The 7,434-nt window shown below is 39.6% G+C and overlaps 1 long non-coding RNA gene across 1 annotated transcript; it reads left to right on the forward strand.

Moving 5' to 3' along the window:
* The first annotated feature begins 1,473 nt into the window (after window positions 1-1,473).
* LOC126397629 (uncharacterized) lies at window positions 1,474-4,446 on the forward strand. Its single transcript, XR_007570686.1, has 2 exons — window positions 1,474-2,751; window positions 2,830-4,446. It is a non-coding gene; the product is annotated as an uncharacterized LOC126397629 (long non-coding RNA).
* Window positions 4,447-7,434: the final 2,988 nt, after the last annotated feature.

Here is a 7,434-nt window from a genome sequence, read left to right on the forward strand (position 1 = left end):
GAGGTGTTCCAGCCCCGCGGCCCCTGTTCTCCTCCTCCCTGCTGGCGTGGGGTGAATCTGCGCAACCTGCGGCCTCTGTGTGTGGCTCCCCGGACAGCTAACGTGGTGGACCCACCGGCTCCTGCCAGGATTGGGCTGGTAAATGCTAGATCGCTAGCGAACAAGACGTTTATCCTGAAGGATTTCCTGACTTCCCGAGGATTGGATTTTCTCTGTGTGACTGAGACGTGGCTGACTGTTGGTGAGTCCAGTGCTTTCACAGAACTTTTACCCGATGATTGCTGCTATTTTAACTCCCCGCGGACGTCGGGTCGAGGAGGAGGAATATCAATCAATCAATCAATTTAAAAATAGCGACTATTTATAGGAGTCGCTATAAATGTAAGCAGCTAGGTAAGATGACGTGTGCCATCTGAGTGCCGTAAATTGTTTCATCCTGGAAGCGACCTGGGGCGGACCCGGAGACAGTTTCCTAAAGGTATGGATATACACTATATAGAAATAGCTTATCTTCACACTGATGGTCTCATTTGCTGTTGTAGGTCACACACAGACATCAGCAGAAACAAGAGACTTTTGCATATCCAGTTAAAAGTTCCTTGTAGCGGCTTTAAGTGTATTAATCCTATATTAATCCTTCAGTTAACCACTTCCTCTTTATTTACTAAACCAAATTACTTTCAGTTTAATGGCCCCCCTGCATTATTTTCATTTAATTTATAGGAATTAACTTGTTTTAATACCTTGGTTTTTACACCGGGCTACAAAGGTGTAAAGTTTTAGGATTGTTTAATATTCTCTGAGTTTTTATGTTTTTTATTAAGACTTGTCTTACTTTGTTTAATTCACATCCACAAAATTAAAACCAACCCAACTTAAGAATTTGAGTTCAGTCCACGGTGAGAGTAAATTATAAACAGCTGACACTAAACTGTGTTTAGAGAAAACTAAAGATTTAAAGAAAGTTTAATCACCAGGGGCTTAGGATTCATACTAAAAGTTGACGTGCACCCAAAAGCTGAAAATGGCGTGCGCCAAAAAATAATCTGATTTCTAAAACACAGATCTCCTGGAGTTGTGCGCACCCAGATCCGCCTCATATTCCGCCCTCTACACGCCCTAGTTCAACCATAAATGGTCATGCAAATCACCTCATGAATGCGATCTGCATATAAATAAGCCGGCATGCGAGAGTTCTCTCTTTGTGAGTCACGGCGACAGGTGAGAAATGAACCAAAAAACGGAATTTCTCCGAGACTGAGCTAGAGACCCTTTAACGGGAGGTGGAGGACTGAAGAAAGATTTTATTTGGTGGCCACAGCAGCAGGATCAAATAAATAAAAGAAAGCGAAAAAAAGTGGCAACACATCAACACTGCTGATGCTGTCAGCTGTGTCTGTGGGACTGCACGGACAGTGACAGCGGAAAAAAAAAGTGGTCTGATCTAAAGGTAGACCAAATACTTTACTCCTTTACCAACATGTAGTTAATGTGTTGCTTTTAAATTTGAGGATGTTTGACATTGATGTGCGACATAAAGAATCACATTTATTAAAGGTGGAGGCAAAAAGGAGTATGTGCCAGTGCCATCTTGCGCAATTACGCACGAGGGTCACCGCAGTATTTATATGTTTATGGCAATTAGTCTGATCAGACACCCGGCCTGAATTACAGCATGAACCAGTGGTATCCCTGTCCCAAAATACAACGTGTAATTTGAAATACAATTCAAAGATGAAAGTGTAATAGGCGAACACGTTTCTTCATGCCGGTTTTGTCATGAACAGCACATGTCTAAGTAGGGCTGATGAAATGAGTGTAACGGTTGTGCTTAATGGCTGTATTTCGAGACATGATAAATGCACTGGAAATATTTAGCTAAATAAATAAATATATTCCATGCAGTCGCGCCATCCTCTCCCCCTCCTGCGCTCACAGAGTGGACAATGAGACGTTAGAGGCAGTGCGGATTAAATACGTATTTAGAAAGAATTTCAATTCAGGATTTGAGTTGGATTTTACAACGTTTTTATGAAACAATTATCACTCACTCCAAGCGCAAAATAAGGCTGCTGGATTTAATTTCAATGATAACGTGGATCTAAGGTGGATATAGCGTGACATTAAATTTGTGTGAGACATCAATAAAAATCTGACTCCACTTCTCCAACTCACCGTCTGCGTTGCCACTTCCCAGTGTCTCCAAAATGTGCACACGCATGACTCAGAGTTTGCTTACAGGTGCGCACATTCTCCCACCAATTTTATTTTTATAAATCACAACCTTTGCGTGGTAAGTGGCGTACGCCACTTTCAAGCCCTGTTTTGTGCGTAAGCAAGCTTTATAAATGAGGCCCCAGAACACATCTGGGGTGTCTTGAAACAATATTTCTCTTTCCTGTTTATATGTTCCTAAAATATCTTTTTTTGTTTTGTTTTCTATCGTCACAGCATCATGTTCACCATAGTTTGTCCTTTGTACTGAACTGTTCTGCTCTGTTCTATTGTATTTAATTCAACAAAGATTTTGGGGGGTGAAAAATTGAACATATTTTTGTGGTAAAATTGTTGACATAAAATGGCAGCATGTTGAGACCACAAACAAAAAGTTTTCCCCGCTCAAAATTAGACTTTTGCTGAAATTATCATATTGTTCACTTGTCATACAGATACTCAGCTTCATCTAATGTAAGACAATAAAACAGACACAACTTTAATGTTTTTCCAACAAAATGGTGGCCTTGTTAGCAGGTTAGATGAACCCTGTAGAACAACCAAGATTACTCAAACTGTGGCTTCACAACAAATTTCACATTTCCTTGTTAGCAGGGGGGGGGGGTAATAATGTGTAAGCTGCATCATTAAGGCAGACGAGTGGAGCATTAGCTGGTAAACATCACGTTTATACACTTTACACAGAATTAAAATCAAAACTGAATTAAGTAAAATATTTACTGAATGTGTTAGTGTCTGTTAATGAGTTGTAAAAAATGGTAAATCATTTTTCAGAAGATGTAGATGTTTATCGTAAGCTAGCTCAAGCTATGTTAAATTTAACAACATGCTAACATAGCAAGGCAAGCTAATCACTAACATGCTCATTTAAAAAGGAAAACAACCAATGCCTTGAGATGGCTGTCAGAGATGACAGAGGTATGATCACGTTACACTGTCTGAAGTGTTACAGGTGCTGTATTCCACGTTTTATTTAAGAGGATTAGCGTACCGTTACCTAACTTTTACAACTGGAAAACACCAGTTACGATTCAGCTCCAGAAGTTGCGCCCATAATTCACACAAGGATCATGGAGGCTAGGAATATGGTGGATATTTTTCTGAGAGTTGTAGTTACAATTAATCATGCGACAGTAAGTGCGTTAATATCCACTTGTTTTTATGCACATTTTTAATTTCCTGTTGTATGAGGTGCAAAGGTTGGGGTGTCAATGAACACTTTAAAAGCTTTTTAAAGATGGGCAGTAAGTAACATTCCATAAATATGGGCACATTTGTTTCTCTTGTGATCAGTAATTAATGTCCTCAAGAACCTGAAGAGTAAACAGTCTCTCAGCTTCCGTACATTTGCACTAACAGCAGCAATGAACAGTAACAAGCAGTGATAGTTAACAGAGTCAGTGCAGTAACAGTAAATCAGAGTTTGGCTCATTCTCATCAAGTAAAGGAGAAAATAAAAAAAACTTTTTACACTCAAGCACAACTTCATCAAAGCTAGTACACGTAAAAAAAAAAAAAAAAGCTTAACTCAAGGTGTTTCAAGTCAAATGGTGACAGAAGGTTTTTCACTTTGTTGTGATTTAACTGGTGACATTAACTAGTAAAACTGCCTGGAAACCTTCTCTCCTGGTTCAAGTGGGAATTTAACCTAAAAACAAGTAAATTATTCATTCAACATGTGAACACAAATGTTAATATTTACATCATCATTCAAGAGCTCACCTGTCTAACACAAATACTGTTGGTCCATCCAAACAGTCACTGCCCAGTGGATGGAAACTCGCCTTCTTCTTCTACGTACACAACAAACCAAACTAATTAACTCAGCCAGAAGGAATGCAAATAAAACTAAACCCAGGTGAGCAGAAACTTTCAAAATGTCCACAGCATGAAATAAAAACCTTTCAGCTTCAACAGAGGAGGAGTCTTTGAGAATTTGTTCTCCAGCCAGTGGCGCCCCCCAGAAATTTCTCGTCAGTGTGGTCAGATAGGGCCATTCTGAAAATCTTGGGGTGGCTCACCAATACCAGAAGCCATCACTGAACTTCATGAATTAGCTCATGTTGTTAAAGTATAGAGGCTAGTTGAAAACTATGTTACTGTGGAGAGTTAAGGAATCACATACTGATGTACTTTTGTTTCTTATTTTACAATAAATGTTACTAATTCTCTGATGTGTATAGACTAATAAAGGTAAGGTTATCATTTTCACTTCCAAGACAATCCTGTTTTAATGTGTTGTGTATCTGTATTTGGTGATTCATTGTTCTTCAAACAGGCTAGCCATGCCAGTGGTTCCCTGCAAAAATTTTGCCTAAATTTAGTTATTCAGCCTCTGACAAGCTGTGCCAACACGGTTGGTGCCAATCAGCCTGTTCTCATTCTGAAGTTGTTGAATACAACCGTTTTGTCAGTGATTTCAGCGTCAGACACCTGACGGCAAAAGCCACCTTTGGCGACGGTATGTTATGCCACCAGGTGGCGTCAGGTTGAAAGGATGCCGGCAACAACATAATATAATTAGTTGGAAAGTCCCTATGGGCCGGGTGGGAGGGTTGGTGGACGGGTCCAACAAACCCTGGACTTTGACCCAGGAGCCTGGTGTTCACTTCCTGTATGAATGTAGAGCCAAACCACATGCCTTTGTTAACATCCCAGTATTGGTTGCGGCGTCATGGAATGTCAACAGCAGACACAGGAGGATAACTCACATGTAATATGCAGACATGAAAGGCCACTGGAAAAGCTGCGATATGTGATGGCCTGGCATGAGAAGGTGTTGTAACAATGGGTGGTTAGGCTGTCTAGATAAACCAGATAAATTGTGCCCAGATATAAATGAGTGTGCTGCCACCTATTGAATTATTTTCTTGGGAAGGGGGGTTAGTGCCACCAAAGGTAAAAAAAAAAAAAACCCAATACTCTCCTCTGCAGCACCTCCTTGAACTCAACACTTTTCATGGACCAAAGTTTTAAAAGGAGATGTTGTGACTATTTAGAAGATTGAGTGTTAAAGATTCCCCAGCAGCGGCACTCGATGGAAATACAGCTACAAATACAATTAAAAGTTTAAGATGGGCAAAATATTTAACTATATCTAAAGGATATGTTGTTATAACAAAAGTTTTTCTTACTTAAAATGGAATAATTTGGTATCTAACAACCAGGACTTACTTAAGTTCCCCTATTTAGCATTTACAAGCAATAACGTTTCAGAAATAATTCATAACAGACTGGAATGTAGCTGTAAGTAGATCTAAGTGTTTGTTAACACTACTATAACTAATCCTGTGGACAGACAGAAGTGGAGGCTGCTATATAAACAGATGATGAATGATAATATAGTAAAGCAGTTTAAGTTATATAAAATATATCCTCATAGGAAAATTTTTTAATTGTTTATGAAAACAAAATTAATTAATAAACATTTAAAAAATCTCATAGCTCCTTATAACTACATTATAGTCTGTTATAAAACATTTATTAAATGTTACATTGAGGTGTTACCATAACATGAGAAATATCTTCTTATAACGTGAAATATATCTCATTCTCACAGAGATTTAAAAATGTCTAATAATGTAACTGAGTTTTCAGCCTATGGCGCACTGAGAGATAAGCTCCAGAGGCTTCTCACCCCCGGTTGGAGGCGCCACTGTGCTTACTGATACATGATGGAGCTGAGGATCTATTAGGTATCCCTGCATACTGTCTCTCTACAGCCTTTCTAAACAAGACTATATGATTACAAATTATGACGCAGGTCACAACCACTTTGTGTTGCTTTGATGACAATTACAAAATGCTAATCATAAGAACACATTTGCAATGTTTCATCTTTGGTGAATCCACCTTTATAAACCTTGTGTCAGTTTATTAATTTTCAGCTTTTAAGTCCTGATTTTGTTTCTCTCATTCTTATTGTTGATGAACAAATTCATGCAGGATGGAAGGAAGGATGCAAAGGAATGATGAGGTGGAAAACAAATTGAAAATGATGTGTGGATTTTATGTGCTTTTGTGCCTTAAATTTTGTCCATGAATCCATTGTGCTGCTAATCTCTGACTTGACCTCAGCATCACTTCCATCTCCACAGTGCTTTGTCAGCAATAGAAAAAGGTCTGGAATCACAAATGATCTTTCTGCTATATCAGGAAAAAATTAAAAAAACTGGCTTGTTTGCATTTCTTTTAACCAATTACAGGGGCCAGGATGCAGTGATGGTGCTCTTGCAAAATAGTGTCAGGGGTGAACTTGTCTTGATGGAACATCTACATGTGGGGAGGTGAGTGCTGTCATTGAAATGGCCCCACAAAAGGAAACGTTACAAAAAAACATTAACAGTCGTGTGTCACTGTGATTCAACTTTTAGTGATGAAAAAGACAAACATGATCAAATACTCAGAGGCCTGATTCTACTTTAGCTCTAGAAGAGCTCCCTGGACCCATTAAAACCACAGATGATCTGCTGGCTGTATGTGGCTCTGACAGAAAATTATTATGACGATATCACAGAAGCTCATATGAAGTGGAACAGATCGGTACATTACTGTAAGTTCAAACCAGAAGCTTACAAAGAGGCAAAGTCTGTCGTGGATGCCCAAGAAGCACGACTGTCAAAAATATTTGTGGCAGCTTTGGGCGCTCTAGTCGCTCATCACGTGAATCATTGAATGTTAGATGGTGCTTGTCAATTTAAAGGAGCCGCAAAGCGGACTACTGGCTTGAAAGCAGCATAGTTGCTGCTTGCTGTTGTCCAGTCAAAAAACTCATAGTTGGCCGACAGAAAGTTATGTTTGGTCAATGAAAACAGAAAACGTATGTCATCCTATTCAAACCAAGCAAGGGCAGGCTCATTGCAACATGAGCCTGCAATTCTCTCCTCTATTACTTACTTTACACACTTTAAGGGCCCTATTTAGATGGTCTAAAGCGGACGGCAGAGGGCGCATAATCCATGTCGCAAGTGTCATTGCTATTTAGATGCAGGCGCAGTTGTCATTTTCACGTCCTGCGCCCTCGTCGCCTAACTAGCAAATGAACTTGCGCTTCTCTGGGTGTGTTGGTCTAAAAATGAGGAGTGGTCAGGCGCAGTCATGGCGCGTTGCTAGTTAGATGACGTAAAAAGCAAATGCGCCAGTGACCAACAAAAACCTGGTCTAAAGTCAACGGCGCAGTATTTCACTGTTAAACAAGTT

The sequence above is a fragment of the Epinephelus moara genome, chromosome 11, assembly GCF_006386435.1.
Source record: "Epinephelus moara isolate mb chromosome 11, YSFRI_EMoa_1.0, whole genome shotgun sequence".
In the NCBI taxonomy this organism is placed as follows: Eukaryota; Metazoa; Chordata; class Actinopteri; order Perciformes; family Serranidae; genus Epinephelus; species Epinephelus moara.